Source organism: Lygodium microphyllum, chromosome 1 (genome assembly GCF_053477565.2).
Source record: "Lygodium microphyllum isolate KBCC chromosome 1, Lygodium_microphyllum_v1.1.10, whole genome shotgun sequence".
NCBI classification, from domain to species: Eukaryota; Viridiplantae; Streptophyta; class Polypodiopsida; order Schizaeales; family Lygodiaceae; genus Lygodium; species Lygodium microphyllum.
In genome coordinates this window covers 74,273,771-74,290,450 of record NC_141135.1, presented here as the reverse complement: position 1 = coordinate 74,290,450, position 16,680 = coordinate 74,273,771, and positions in this window count along the sequence as shown.

The window sequence follows — 16,680 nt, the reverse complement described above, 5'->3', positions numbered from 1 at the left end:
ATAAAAAATAAGCTAAAATTATCAAAAAATCTAGTATTTTTGGACCAGCTATGCCAGGATACTAGCACTAATGACTCTGATCACATTGACTCTCTACATCAATAAGAAAGTTGGATGATGATGCACTCCAGAGTTTTTCACATTGTGCCCGCGTAGTGGCACGACATCCACCCCCTCTGAACCTAAACATCCTCCGGTATGTGCCACCGATGCACCACTTGGGTCAAACACCCATAATGTCAACTTGTTGCTTATCATGCATATAAGAAAGCATCCCCCTGGATCATAGATCAAAATACTCGGCATTTGTATAACTCTTGAGCCATACCTAGTACCCCCTCTAGGGTCATAAGGCCTTGGGTGCATATCATACACTAGAGGTTGTTGAATCTCCATATACATGCTATCAATGCACCCATCAACAAAAACATAGCAACATGTCTGCCCTTTCAAAGTCCATCGCATGGGAAGTTGCTTTTGATAACCTTTTTGCTCCTCATCCAACATAAACTGAGTCTCACTTGCATTCAACACATTCTCACCATCACCGAAAATTGTGAAACAATCCATATCTCGAAGCAGCTTAGAATTGTCCTATCACACTATATATATCTTTTTCCTGGCTTAGGGGCAGCTGCCCGTCCCCTATCCTCTTATCCTTTTTCATCCAATTTTGCAACCTTCAATTAAAGATTTTGTATGTCTTTGACCAATTCATCTAAGACATCTTCCCTAATAGAGGGAACAATAGCAGGTATAGCCATAGGGTTAGCCAACCACAGAAGTGGGTGTTTTACTGGATACATCAACAGTCTTGCCCGTAAAAGTAGGCAGGGAGACATGCAATCTTTCTCTTCTTCTATGCTTTTTCACAAGTGTAGTGACAACTTCCTTGACATGTCTCCACTTTGTTTTCAAACCTGTCTCTATAGTCAAATCCTCTAGCAAATCATTAAGCTTCTCTTGAAGCTCAGGATTAGCTACCTGTAGAAACAATTCAATTTTTTGACTTGCAAGAGCTTGCTGTTCTGCAAGATCCAACTGCTCAAATCGACTTTCAAATTCTCTTAACAATTCTGTAGCCATAAGACCCTTATTGGGTTGTAAAACCCACTCCTAAAAAGTGTTACGCGTAATCAAACTGGTATCCTGAATGTAAAATTCTTCCCTGAGTGTCTTCTTGAAAGCTACCTAGTCAGCATCCTGCATGTATAATTCAATAATCCGTGCTTTCAGTTCATGTACAGTAACACATACAAAATACCAACTCCATGCAAGTTGAGCCACTCCAAAGAATTCCATCTTTTGAGCATAGGTATGTACATATGCAGATACATTCCTGCCATTGAATAACTTCATCTCACGCTCAACTTGCTTGCAAAGCATTCATCACAACACTTTCTGTTTGAGCAGAAGCCTGTATCACCTATTGTTGTTGTTGTTGTACCTGTATAAGCATATTCATATTTTGCACCAATTGTTGCAAAACATAACTGGAGATTGTGTTCAAAGGTTCTCCTATCTTGTCTTTCCTTCTTCTGATGACCTTTCACGTCGAGTTCACCAATGTTGGAGGGGTTTTTGTCGAAAGGTCGTATCCACTAGGGATCAAAGATAGAAGGAACTAGAGATAGGGGATGGAAGAGAAAAAAAAGAATAGACAAGAGGTAAACACAACAAAGACAAAGCATAATGAATTGAATCAATATGTATTGACAGAACGTGAAATCCTTTGTCTCGCACTACTCAGAAGCAATCTCCAGGCATTAGATCTCCTGGAGCTTCTTCGTAAATAATCTCCAGGCATTACATCTCCTGGAGCTTCTTCGTAGAACAAAAACGTGCATCAAAATAATAGCTTCTTCTTTGTTGCTCGGAACCCAAATTTGATGGCTTCATTGGCTTCAGAAGGGGGGGTAAAAAATCAGGACACCTGATCCAGGATCTCCCAGTTCACTCCTTCTTCTTCCAGTTTAGAGTGCAGTTTTCAGCCTCTCAACAGCGATTGCGACATGTGTGATTTCACCCATTTCTCTTTTTTTAATGAAAAATCCAATAACTGACTAAACAAGCAACTTGTTTTTTGCATGCCATCTTAATCTAGAAGCTTTTTTAACTTTTTTGGATTTTTACAATAAATAATATAAAAAATAGACTAAAAGTATCCAAAAATCTAGTATTTTTGGACTAGCTAGGCCACAGACACTAGCACAAATGACTCTGATCACATTGACTCTCTACATCAATAAGAAAGTCGGATGATGATGCACTCCAGAGTTTTTCATACTCTGCCCGCGTAGTGGCATGACACTGCCCACCTCCTTTCCGCCACCTCCTCCTCGTCTGCGGCTTCCTCTGCCCCCTTCTCCCTTGCCGGCAACCCATCTCCCCTACCCCACCAACCCCTCCACTGGCCACTCGTCTTTTCCCTTGAACCACCCCTCCTACCCATGCCCCCCTTCACCCCCTTCACCCCTTCACCCCCCACCAAACCTTCCCCCCTCCCCTTCACCCCCATTCCCACCCCCCCTTCCAACACCCCTCTTTCTCAACCACACCCCCGTTTCTATGCAGAACCCATGCAGGAGCCCCCCCTCTGACATGCCAATGCACAGGCAACCTGTAGTACCCCCATGTCAATACGGATGAAACCCCTCTCTGCAGGCCTGCGCGCCCCTGTTCATGTGTAGCAGGGTGGGCCTTTTATGCGCAGCCCTTGCGTGTTTATTCTTTTAGTGGCTGTTCATGTGCGGGATTGGCATTAGTGTTTTCTGTGGGTTGGTAGCTGCTGTTTGTGAGCAGAGAGTTCTTTTGATCGTGTCCGTGACTTGCTCGTGAGCTGTTTAGCAGTTGTTCACTCGCGAGGACACACGTATCCCCTTGTTCGTGTGATGATGCGACTGTTTAGCAGCCGTTCCACACTTTGTACACACTCCTACGCAGTCTTACCAACTATTCACATGTATTTTTCAAACCCGAAACCTTTAAAAAACACCAAAATTCCTAAAATATTAAAAAAATCATAAAAAATCCATTTAAAAAAAGCTAAAAAATCCTTCATCAATTACATCTTTTTGGAATCATTTTTCTTTGTTGAAACACGTGAATACATGATAGAAAATAATATATATAAAAAATTCAAAATTCTTTCAAAATTCATAAAAAAATTAAATAAATCATTAAAAAAATAATAAAAATTCGTAGAAAATTTTGAAAAAAAAATTAAAAAAATTCCACACACTCTTTCACATGTTTTTCAATATTTCCTAGGCTTACACTGCCTTTATAAATGCTGAATTCATTTTAAAGAAAAACAAAAGTGAAAACAAACAACACACCGCACAAATAAACAAACCAACCAAAATAAAACCCTAATCCGTAACCTAATTTCTTCATACTCATGTTGAAATGTCCCATATCATTTCATAAAAAAAATACTCCAAACACAAAACCCTCTAATGCCTCAACCCATAAACTTAAAAAACAAACAAACAAACAAATAAAACCAAACAAAATAAAACATAAACATTAAAAAAATAATATAAAAAACAAATAACCACAGACCCCAACATCATTTTAAAAAAACAAACCAATCCAAACTACACCAAACATAACAAATACAACTCACAACCCAAAACAATTAAAAAAAAAGAAAACAAACACACACAAAACCCATTTTTATTGTGGAACCATAATTTAGAAAAAAAGAAAAAACATAAAAAAAAAACCAAAACCACACATAATTTTCATGTTTAAAAAAACACACATGTCACCCCAAATCCTATTAAATGACCGATAAGTCCTAAGACAGACCCGTACACATTTTTCCAATCCCCCTTCCCTAACAATGTGAACATCCACATTGCACGTCCCCCATTTTTATTTTCGTGTATCATGGTGTTCGTCTTTTGGTTTGTTCTTGGTAGGAGGCAAATTGTTCCTTAGTCGCCTTGCTGTTACCATTTGTGGATTTTTTTTCCTCTTGTGTGGATTCTTTGGACGAGGAGTACATTTTAGACCCTGCAGGTGTTCACCCACCGCCAGGTTCCTTTCCTTTTTCCCTCTCCCACATGCACCATAACACGCAATTAATTGTAATTAAAAATTTACCGACTGTTGCACCTACCAAACAAACACAATGCACATCATAAAATTGTAATTAAAAAGAACCCAATCATTAATTGTAAAAAGAACCCTGCCATTGCATGAGCACTCTTGCACCCTAACCCACTCAATTTGTAAATTAAAACCCATTCACAATACATACACACACGCACTTACAAACACATTAAATTGTAATTAAAATAAACCCTCGGAAGTCATGCATACATGCACTTTGCACCAAACATCATATAATTGTAACAATAATGAACTGCATTTTTAGAGACCCCTAGTCCAATCAGTCAATCAATTTGTCAAGAGTGGGGTTGGGTTACGAAATTGATCCACCATGCATTAAGGGTTTAAGTAAAAATGAATTGCAAACTAATTTTTTATTAATTAAAATGAATGCGATAGTGATCACCAGCTCACTTCACTGCACTTTAGGTGTATGCCAAATGATTACGGGGATTGGGATTGTTTAGTCCAGAGGTCGATCATATTTGTCCATGATGGTATGAGTTGGTCATTCTATTTTCAATTGAGTTAGTATCTGGGTTGCGGTATGCTGAAACTTTTATATTTCTTTTTGCGTGCCTGATTACTGGGATTAGGGTGCTTGATTGTTATGCATATCATGAAGCTTTCGGTCGCACCACATGTATATAGGTCATGTCGAATTTTTCCCATAGGCTGCTGTGGCTTGCTTGGGGAAGTCTGGTCTAGTTCTATTTTCTTTCTGTTGTGTCTTGTTCCGTGGTATCCTTCTTAGCTGTGGTTTTGTTTGGGTTTTGTAGGCATTTTTCCTATTTTTCCTTGGTTGTGTGTGTGTGGACATTCCGTGTAGTTTGAATGGCATCATCTTCGTCTACTCCACTTGTGATCTAGCATGTGCCATTGCCAGTACATGATTATTCCCTCCTTCTAGAGGTGGACTGTATTTGCTGTGCTAGTCTCGCCCTTTTGTGGCCGTGAAGTTTTCGCCAGTAGACAATACAATCTGCTACTCCTTCCTGGCATCATACAAGAACCAATCTGGCACTTGGTTTATAACTGACGCCTTTGCTTATCCATAGCCAATATCAGTGATGCGTTGTGTTTGCCTCTTTTAGTGTCCTTTGTCCCTAGTGGAAATAAATTATTGACAGTTGAAGAGATCCTTTTCTTTCTTTAGAAGGAGATGTCTACCCCTTTGGTGTCTAGTCTATGTTGGAGACCTCCCTTACATCCTGTCTTCAGTCTGTTTACATAGGAGTGTATACTTCCTTGCAAGACAAGGTGGATTCATTGATCAACCGGTTGAGCAAAGCCTTGGAGGATTTGGCACCAGAAAAAGCTACCCTCAGTGACATTGATAAGCAGATGACTGAGGCAACTATTTTGATGGATAACCAGAAGGCTAAAATTCAGGAGCTTGAGGCTAATGTCGCTACATTAGAAGCTGAGAATCTGTCCTTAACAACTGAAAATAATGCAGCTATTGAGGACATGTTAGAGTCAGCTTGTAAATTGGGAACTTGTGAAGGTGAACTGCAGCATTCCCAAGAAACTGTGGAAGCCCAAAAGAAGCTTATTGAAGAGCTTAATAAAAAATTTGCCACTCTTTCTATTCCTCCTCCAGCCCCTGTAGTTTCTTTAGTGGTATTTTCTAGGGAAGAGCTTGACCAATTGCAGCATAAAGCTAAGTTGTGTGATGGATTTGCTACTAAAGTAGAACGCCTCCAATAGCGGATGAACTATGTAGTGCAGGAAGATTTTCTTCACTATACTGACTTGGTGTCACCATCTCCTTTCTTTTGGGTTAAATATCATCAACAAAGATTTACCTTATAGATATCCTTAAGCAATGTGGATTTGGAACCTCCCAAGGATAGATGGTCCAATCTTTGGTCTCTAGATTTGTTGAGAGCTGTTTTCGATACATTCATGGATGAATTGGTGTCCCATGAAGTTCAATTATTATCTTTCATGTATCTTACAAGCCATTTGCAGATCCTTGATGAGGAAGATCTAAATGTTTATGTGGGGGATGTGATCTTGCAAGCTGTTATGTATGTGCACTCAGTGGAGATTTTGCTAGCAGAGAGTTTGAGAACTTATCATGAGCAGACATCTTGGTGTAGAGGACATGCCTAGCATCCACCTTTGGAGATTGCTGCTTTGGAACCTTGTCGTCTCAAGGGTGTATTCCATAAATCCGATACCCAACCATTACAAACTCAGTTGTTGAGCTTTATTGGTGATCATTCGTTATTTACTAAGTCCTTTTTCCAGGATCTTAATTTTTGTTGTTCTTTCTATCCATTGGATCCTGCAAATCTTTTGTCTTATTCCCTCATATCTTATCGTTTTCCTCTATTTGTTTCTCTTCTTTCATCTAAACCCGATACCATTCCCCTTTTATCTTTTACCCCTTTTAGGTTTCCTTACATTCATGTGTTTACTATTTGTCCTTTTATTGCTGATCCCACTATATCTCCTACTCCTTCTGAATCTCTTCCTACCATCCCTCTTCCTTCTGTTTTTTCAACAGATTCCCTTCAAATCTTTTTGATGCATTCTCCATCTTTTCCACCTTCCTTATCCCTTTATTTACCCTCATTCTATGAATTATCTTATCCTGCATTATGATCTTCTCCTCTTGTTCCATTGCTCTCTCTATCTAATTACATTAATCTTCCTCCCCAGACACTGCTGGATACACCTGGATATGACAATGACATCCTCCATCGATGACAATGGATGCTTGCATGATTCTATGACAGGATCAGTGTTTAACTAACCTTTTATTCTAGGGTCTTGGGATATATCTATGGCATGTTTGAACTCTTACCTTCATTTTGCTAGAATACATGTTACTTTTGAGGATACCACTATCCATCTTGCAGCTCATTTTTGTTGGTATCTTTCTTTCATGCATCAGTAGTCAAACTTGAATGCTTGAAAGAGTATTCCCCCATTGATCATCAATCCAAATGTGGATGTGACTGCTACACAAATGGATGTATTGTATTACTTTGCACAGGCCTTCCCCAAAAGGTTTATCATCTTACTAGAAAGGATGTGTTGTCTTCAATTCCTCCAAAATGTACCTCAGTACTTGTCGATGAGAACACAGCCTTGGAATGTCTCAAACTATGCAATTTAAGAAGAAACATCTTCATCCTACTTAGCAGAAGAGGGTTTTCATGATTGTATCATCCTTTTTCTTAATGAAAATCTTTTCATATACTCTCCGTTTTTGGGAGCATATGCCATTCAGACTGCCTGGTTTTTTGTCTGAGTATGTGTATGTGTATGTATTATTTTTCTCTCAAGTGGAGTTGAAGATGAAAATGGACTTGATCGTGAAGCTGATTGATGGATGGATGGACAGAAGAAACCTTTTATATCCTTTACCAATTTTTTTTGTTGTTGTTTATAAGATGTGTTACTGGATAATGGTGTTTTCCTTTAGTTGTATCCTTTCTAAGATACAGATGATAAGTTGGAGTCGTGGTTGGGTGGATTATTGAAGATACTAAAGAAGATTGAGTTGAGCTCTTAATGAACTTATATTACCTCTTTCTTAGGTCACGAGGATGCTTCCTTTCTAAGTGTGGGGATATGTTGAGTGTGGAAACGATTTGTTTTTTGGGCTGATTTTTTGTTGTTTTTGTTGCTGAATGGTTGTTTTTGGTGATTGATTGTTTGAATTTGAAGATGTTTAGAAGTGTTTGGAATGCTTTGAGTTTGTTTGAAGGGTTTATGTTGGTTTTTGATGAGGATATGTTATTTTAAGGGGTTTTGTGATTCTCTCTGTTTGGTTCTGTAAGGTTTGATTTTCTTCTATTTTATTTCCGTTTTGGTAGTTGAGATGGTTGAATGGATGTTTTGAGAGATGGTTGAGGTTTTGTTAAAAGGTTTATGAAATATTGAATTGGTTTTGGTTCTCTTTTTGTGGTTTTTATGGTTTTTGTTGATCTTCTGTAAGGTTCTATAGCTTCTATAGTTCTGTTCTTCTGTTGTCATGTTGTTCTGTGGTCTGTGCTGTTTGTTTTTGTTGAGTGTTATGTTGGATGTATGAATGTTTTGGGAAGTGTTCTTATCTTAGAAAAAGATGAATGGAAGCTCTATTCAAGTTAATTGAAGTGAAGAAGTAGCTAATGAAGATTCATAGAAGGTTATAGAAGTATAGTGACAGAAGGCAAATCTCACAGGACACTATGATGTCTCTGGTGCCTCTTTGCATCTAAAACACCTTTTGGGAGGTATATCCATGACCTAAGGAGGGTTATTATGAGTGATTATTGAGTATTGTAGTGAGGAGATGATGTACTATTGATTGAGAGAGAAAGAGAGAGTCAGATATAGCCAATTCTATCTAAACAATGTATCTATCTATGAGAGAAAACTATGAAGACAATGAAGATGAATCATATGTGATTATTTCCATTCAAAAGTGGTGTATTCTTTTGTGTTCTTGTTAGTTTTGATGGATTCTATGAAGATGTTGAAGATTATGGTTGATATCCGTGGGAGATATCTACTATGATGTTACGTGAAGATTTGTTCTTTTCCTTGTTGTGGTTCTCTAAAGAATGAAACAAAAGCTTGTTGATGTTACAAGATAGATTTTCTTGTAGTAGAAACCCATTTTTCTTGGTGTCTCTCTTTGGGCTCCATTACATTTGATGTTCTGGAGTCAGTGTCTACTGCTTTTGTTATCGATGAGTTGATTCTCTCCCCCTCCCACTCAGTGTCCCCCTTTGTTGACTCCCTTGGCGCCGTGGAGGGGATCGTGCCTGGCACTCCCTCCTTTGGTCAATCTCCCGCTGCGTAGCCTCCATGTCATCCCATGCTACTACCTATTCCGTATGCTCTCTCCGTTCCCTCTTGGTTTCCCTTCTTGTGGGTACAAACTCCTCCACCTCTGCTTGGTCTATTTCAAATTGCCGCATAGCCTCTGCATGCCTTATAACAATGACATGATTTAGTTCTTCTTCTTGTACAAGGCACTCAAGTTGCTTGGTGCTCATTAACTTCTCGTAGCACTACCTTCTCGACCCTGTCAATGCTAGCAAGTATACCCTATTGAGTGACAAGGGTACACTGGGTGACAAGTGAGTCACTATAACAGTGCAATGGAATGTCCTGAAAACAAAGCAACATATGCACCTTACCTATCAATGCACATTGCATACATATAAATAAACATGAATAAGTCACTTTACTTATGTTAGGAATATAAAGAATTTGCATGCATAAAAGTGAGGCATTCAGAGCGATTCTCCATCCACAAGAGAACGCGTCTGATTGGAGGGGCACCACGACCCGTTTTATTTGCATTGTGTTTGCCAGCCCCCCCTCCAACGCTAGATGCTTGTACATCATCACAATTTTTTTTGCACAACTACAAAGGCACCTTGATGTTACAACAAATGCATTGAACTTGCATAGAACGAAATAACTGAATATAGTGTTGAGGTTACTCACTGTCTAACTCGACCATGGAATCCACTGGATCTCTTCGAATTTGCTAAAAATATTGTATTCGTCTTGATTGAATACAACAACAAGCTCCAATACTCACTAAGTTAACATGGAAAAACAATTGTTGGCATCATGCTCGCTTAAGGCCTCTTAAAGATATTCTTTAATAGTCACAATATACCTTTGATGATAGGCCATATAGATGATTTTAGCATCATCCTACCTGATAGGCTTGAACCAATCAAGTTGTCGGATGAATGCTTGTGCATCGTCACGCAGTGCAATGGAGAATAGAGGGTCAAGAACAAAAACTTGTCTTTGATGTTCCTCTACTATAGATACAAAATTGAACATATACGTAATAACAATTGGGCAAGTAAGACTCAAGCATTTGATTAAATACTTATTAAGTAGAAGAAAATTGAATAGAATACTTACAGCATTATCGCATGCACTATTGTGTCCGTGGTCATGTGGCTTTCAAAATGCCGCATGCACTGCACGTCTTGTAGGTCCATTGATAAAAACTCTTTGGCCTCTAGAATGGTAAAGACACAATTTATAGAAGAAGAAGAAGAAGTGGAGGTTAGCATATTCTCATAATCCTAGAGGCTGGCCTCCACCTTCACCCTAAGCATGCTAATGATGCACTCATAATTAATAACTTGGTACTCTTTAGAGGGGCAGTAGGCTGTTAAGTCTTGTGGCTGGGTCATGGGCTCCGGCTTGGCCATGGGCTCGACCTAGGTCTCCAATTGTGGCTGGGGCTAGGACTTCAGCTGTTGCTGGGGTTCTTGCTAGGGCTGGGGCTCCTAGAGCTGGGGCTACTCTTGCAAAACTTCCCCAACAAAAATATGCGATTCATGCCCTCTCTGCGACCTTGTATTGAGAGGGTGGGACACTTGATATGGTTCTGCATTATGGCACCCAGGATGGACAGGAGGGATCGCAAGGATGTTATGCATGCAAGGGTCACAGATAGGAGGAGACTGAAGTAGCTAATCATATCTGTACGGAGCCTCCTGTTAGTTCAAAGTCTCTTGCCATCATAGTAACCATGTGTGCATGTGCAGCAAGCGTGTAGGAATCCCCCATGAATTCAATCAAGTAATCTTCACAAATCTCTTGGAGGGAAAGGAGGGCACAGGCGGTCCACTGCATCCCTATTCTATGATGCTCACAGATCTCTCTGACAACCCTCTAGAAAGAGAGCCTCGGGATTGCACACTGCATGTGGCGTGAAATGTGCCTAAGATCGTCAAGAACTCCCTTCTGTGCATTGTATCTTCGTCTCCTGGATTGAACTTGTAATGTAGCATCACCTTGGTCTGACGCGAGGCTTTGATGTGGTTGGCCTTTTTGTCTTGGCATCTGCAAGCATATGATAGTAAGTCCTTGGGCCTTGCATTAGACCGTGATGCCCAAGAAGGGCAAGTCATCAAGGGGCAAGGGGGGCATAGTCGATGGATTAAGGGGCTTCTCTTGCATTGTGATGGCCTAGGAAGGGAGGTCATAATGGGCCGAAGGGGGTGTGGTCGACGGATTGAGGGGCCTCTTTGGCACCATGATGACCTAGGAGGGGAGGCCATCATGGGGCAAGGAGGACGCGGTTGATGGATTGAGAGGCCTCTCTTGCACTATGATGACTGAAGAACAGAGGTCATCACGGGGCAAGGGGGTGCGGTCGATGGATTGAGGGGCCTCTCTCGCACCGTGATGGCCCAAGAAGGGAGGTCATCACTCATGTGGCGAGGGGAATGAGGTTGATGGATTGAGGGGCCTCTCTTGCACTGTGATGACCCAAGAAAAGAGGAAGCAAGTTAGGGAGTAATGGAACCCTACTACAAAGAAGACAACCAGGCTCGGAAGATGAGACACTTAACATACTTTGGTAGATGAGAAGCTTTGCGTTCTAACAATGAGCAACTCAAAGATGTAGGGATGAAACGGTAGGGGACCAAGCGAGCAACATGAACATGAAGAGGCAGGGGAACGAGGTGAGCAACACAAACACGAAGAGACAAGGAAGGGCGGAAATACAAAGAAGTAACTTACCTTGTGCCTACTGTTTTAAAAAAATAAAAAATAAAAGAATCCAAAACCACTCATCAAACGACAAGCCAAAAACCAGTCTTTCTAAAGTTTCTGTACTTGCAATAAAAAAAATAAAATAAGGAATGAGCTGCCGCCTTCAACGAAAAAAAAAGTCTTCTACAACAATATTGGGGGATAGACTCTGCTAGTGCTAGGTTGAACCTTTGTGACATTTCCTTTTGATTCTATTTAGAAGGATAAAGGGAAAGTCTATTCATCATGACCACATCCTTAGCTTCAAGCTGATTAGCAAATTTGGTGTCCATTTCTTGTGTTTTGTTTACAAACTCCTCCTGTTATGTGCTTGGTTCTGAGCCTGCGTGCATGGTTAGTATGTGTTGCTACTAAGAGTCTCGCAATGGACCTTCCTCATGGCACTTTGTAATTTCTTTTTTCCTTTTAGTCAAATTCTCTCTCTAAAAAAAAAAGGAATGAGCTTCCGCCGAGGCCGTGGCCCATAACAAACTTGATGCGGGTCACTTCAAGTGGCATCAAATGCAAACAGTACAGACACACTTCCTAGCAAATCAGTCTCGTGAGTCATGTTCCTTCATCATCAGTGCTAACATAAAATCGTCCTTTAATGTATTTTTTCCAAACAAGATTCTTGAAAGACGGGTTGAAATTGAATCTTGTCTTGATGAAAACTGGCTATTTTTTTGCATCTTAGTTATAAAACCAGCTACTTTCCTCCAAAAACCGGTTAGGGTTAAGGCTACTCCTTTTTCCCATTGGATTGGAACAAAGTTTTTCATGAGCATCGGTTTGCGGTTCGCTCTGACGAACCTCACACTTCTTCCTACGGTTGGCTTTGATGAACCTCACGTCTTCTTCCTACTTTCTTTCCTCTTGCACCTCTTGTCTTCTGCCTGCTTTCCTTTCCATCTCGTACAAGGTATGCTTAATCTTCCCTTACTAGTCACAATGATGTACGGCGATGGCCCCTCTTTCCACCTCTTGTCTTCTCCTGTCACAAATAAAAAACAATCCCTCTTGCAGCTCTCGTCTTCTCCCTGCTTTCCTCTATTCGTCTTTAGATCATTTGGGGGATCTTCGCCTTTAGGTCAAAACATTTACACTGTCGGACTAGGAGAACTCTCCCATGCAATAAGGGGACCAATTGGTAGTCCTTGGGCCTCATTCGCGCCGTTTTGGCCTCACTCTTGCGATTAGCATGGGTCACAATGTGTGATAGAGGCCCCCCTAGGAAGGTCCTTGGGCCTCACTCACGCCGTTTTGGCCCATTTGTCCAAAGTTTCTTTTTTTCTATTTTCTTGATTTTTTTTTCTTTGGTTCCTATTTCCTTGATTCTTTTACTAATATTTGGTTTCTATTTTCTTGAGCCCCTTTTTTAGGAGTTGTGATCAAGTGATGGCCTGAAGTTCCCTGCTCAGTGTCATTTTTCTTTCGGATGATGAGATTTCCTAGGAGCTTCCAAAGGACAAGCTTTTTGAAAATTTTTATAGAGCAAGTGCTATGATTAGAGCACACGAGCTCTCTTGTATGTTCATGACATATTTTCCATTAGAGCAGGTGCTAGCATTCGATGCCTTTGTTGACTATGAATGTGAGTTCAGAAGTCTGACACGGTGAGTGTTGTTGTGCTGGATGGAGTGAATTATGTCCATCTAGGGCTTTGGTCATTAGATAGAGCAAGTGCAAGAAAGCTTAGAAGGGATTTGGAGAAGATGCCCTCGTGTGGCATAGTGTGCCTAGACAGTTGTCTCTTGTATGACTTGTTCAGTACAAGTACAGCTTTTTGTGTTTTTTGCACCTTCAGTTTCGAGATGATGCAGAAGCATAGGTCCGTCCACCTTTGAGGGCGCTCAATTGGAAAAGGATGAGGATTATGATTAAGATATACCCATCAACTTAAAGGAAGAGCAAGCCTTGGTAGGTAGTGACCCTATGGTGCCGGGACTCGATGTGGATGCCCTAGGGAAGGGTAAAGAGATGGAGGATGAGCCTCAAGGCCTTCCTTTATCATGCATGTCGAGCTTCAAGATGGGCCCGAAAAATGAAGAGTTTATTCTTTTAGTGGACATTATGCAGCAACTAAATATGCGTGAGGACTACTGTCTTGCAACATTAGCTGAATTCAACGATGTTGATATTGGTTTTGTTGCGGATGAAGAAAAATATTTATTGGCTAACTGAGAAGTCAAGGAGGGGGATTACAGGAGGATAAGAAAACAACTGCTCACATAGTTTTTTGAAGAGACTAAGTCACAAGAGAGCCAGTTTCCCCCCGAGATAGAGACTGCTCAAGCAGAGTGTTTAGGAGTGTTGGACATGGGCAGGATCCAAGAGAGAGAAGCAATGCCAGACATTGGGGGGACAATCCTGCTATGGTCAAGAAGAATGCTAGAAAACAATGAGAATCATATGGTACTGCATGTTCCTTTTGTTCTTAGTATTAAATGGTTGCTATTGATATGGCATTTTTCAATTTTGATATGTTTGATTTCCAGCTTCTTGTTTGCAAAGATGAGTTCATTAAAAGAGCTGAAGGAAGCAGGTCGATAGGCAGTGCAACCTCACCTTCCTCCAATTTAAAAGAGTTTAGAAAGGATTCCGGGTTGGCCCACTATGTGGGATGTTTCAATCATAAAAATGTAACAATTCATATGTACACATGTACATATACACAACTGAGAGACAAATATCTTTATACGGGCTATATACATATCATTTGGAAATGTTTCCTTACAATCATATTTTCTTTTATTGTTTCTTGACAGATCATAATATTTCACAAGGATCTCTCTCCAGAAAATGCGGTGCTACCTCTTTTTGCATTGAAGGTAGTTTGGAGGTATTGTGTTGCCATCATGTGCAACCAATATCGAGAAGGTGATATTGGTAGCAAAGCAATTTGCTTTGCGAGTATTTGGTATAGGATATGGATGCTAGGTGCTTCGAATGCCATATTATTTGTCATATGTGGGTAAAGCTATTGTAGCGGGGATGACACAAGTTGAGGACCTGCATCCATATGGGAAGAGAAGATTCATGAGGGAAAAGAAAAAAAGGCTATGCAAGAATGCATTGCCGCAACCTGATGAAGGCCCCTCCATGATGATGCTGATGCCAGAGGCGAAAGATGAGAATGACCGAGAGCACTCCCCAAAGAGGATGAAGCCATCATCAAGTCCACCTTCTCCCGGTTCTGACTTTAACTCTTGATTGACACCATAGCTATAATATGTATTGGTTTCTAGGATGTGCTATTGAATATGTATGGTCGAATGATATAATGTAGAAACACATTATTCTTTGATTGTTAAAGACATTTGGATAGTGTATTGTGCTATATCTTCTTTGATATCTTGTGAACCTGAATTACATCATCTTTGTATTCCTCACAGGCAAGCACTGTTAAACACACCAAAACAATAGCATTATCAAGAGTAAAAGAAAAATGACACAAAGAACCAATTCTTAACAAAAGGGTTGTGTGTTATAAAAGACCCATCCCTTAAGAAGGGTTGTGGGTTACAAGGTATAGCTTGGTGTGTCAATTACATCATGTTGATTACACCATCTGTGAACTCGAAAATACATCAAAACAATAATGCAACTAATTGTAGAGAGGAAATTGATAGGAATGATTCATAAATGATAAAAGACTTTGTGTGTTACAAAAGATCCATTTCATAACAAAAGGTGTGTTACAAAAGATCCCTTAACAGAAGGTTTGTGTGCTACAAGGTACATCTTGCAAGAGAAGCTCAAGTTACAAGGTTGCGAGTTACAAGAGCGACTAAGCTTTGGCCTGAACTCTGCCTTGAAGGTCTTTGCACATATCCATGATTCCCTTCTTTTCAGTACACGCTTTTTATTGTGTATGAAGTAGAAGTCTTCTAGTAGCATATTGAGTGCCTCAATGTTGATGTCTTTGCCACAATTGTATCAAGGACAATACAATAGTATACATATCCCACTTGTTTCATGAACCATTGGCTCCGTAGTATCTTTGCTAGTAATTTGATGTCCATTCACATGCAAACTAGCATTGTCTTGGTAACATTAACATCAAACTGCTGGAACAGTTCCACAAAAATGTTGTCAGGCATAGATAGCATGATCTTCACTAATTTTGTTGGAATGGTAGCCCTTGTAATGATTGTTGCACATCTCTGTATAACTTGCTTCATGTGGACTCTACTCCGAAGCAATCAAGCACTGGCCATGCCAATCTGTTCTTGTATGCATCTAAAGGGAGTGCTTGGAGGTAGCCTTTTGTGTGAGACCAGTCTTGAAGTTGGTAAAAATGATCATAAAAGAAGAGGCCTTCATTTGCAAGGCTCCCCCCAGTCCTTCCCTCATATTGTAACTGTCCAACATGTCCACGAAGCAAATGGATGACTCCTACAATGCACTTTATGGGCTGCTACTCCTCATAGGATGAAGGATAAATGTCTGAAGCACTGACACACGATATTTTCTCACAGAATACAATAAATTTTTGAAGCAATGACAATAACGATACATAAAAGCCAAGAGGGTAAGCCAAACCTACAGTTTGGCATGTGAGGTGGAAGCCTTGTCTCATATCCAGGTGCCATTACAATCTGACTCGTGCATGTAGATGTGTCACACGAGCACCTCCTTGACAATTGTTTTGCCTTCTGGAATTTTAAAGTCAACCACACGTCCCTTCCATGCCCATTTATAGACACTTCCCTCGTGCTTGCGCTTTTCTCGTTGTGGCTACATGAGCACCCAAGATCCCTTAGAGATGAGAACTTCTGTCCATGTATTCCCATCAAGGGCAATGGGAACTAAGATAGAGAAGACATAAGTTGAAGGTCTGCGAGGAAAAGGAGTAGCATTGTTTACGACCATTGCAAAACATCAAGAACTTAGATGATGAGGGTGGGAAGCCATTAGAGATTGACAACAAAGAAAGTGCAGAGAGCTGTAGAAGGAGGAGAAGGTCTCGGTAGCTAGGAGAAGGCGATGAGTTTTTGAAAAACATCTCTCCCAAAACCTCCCCAAACCTACCTCCAT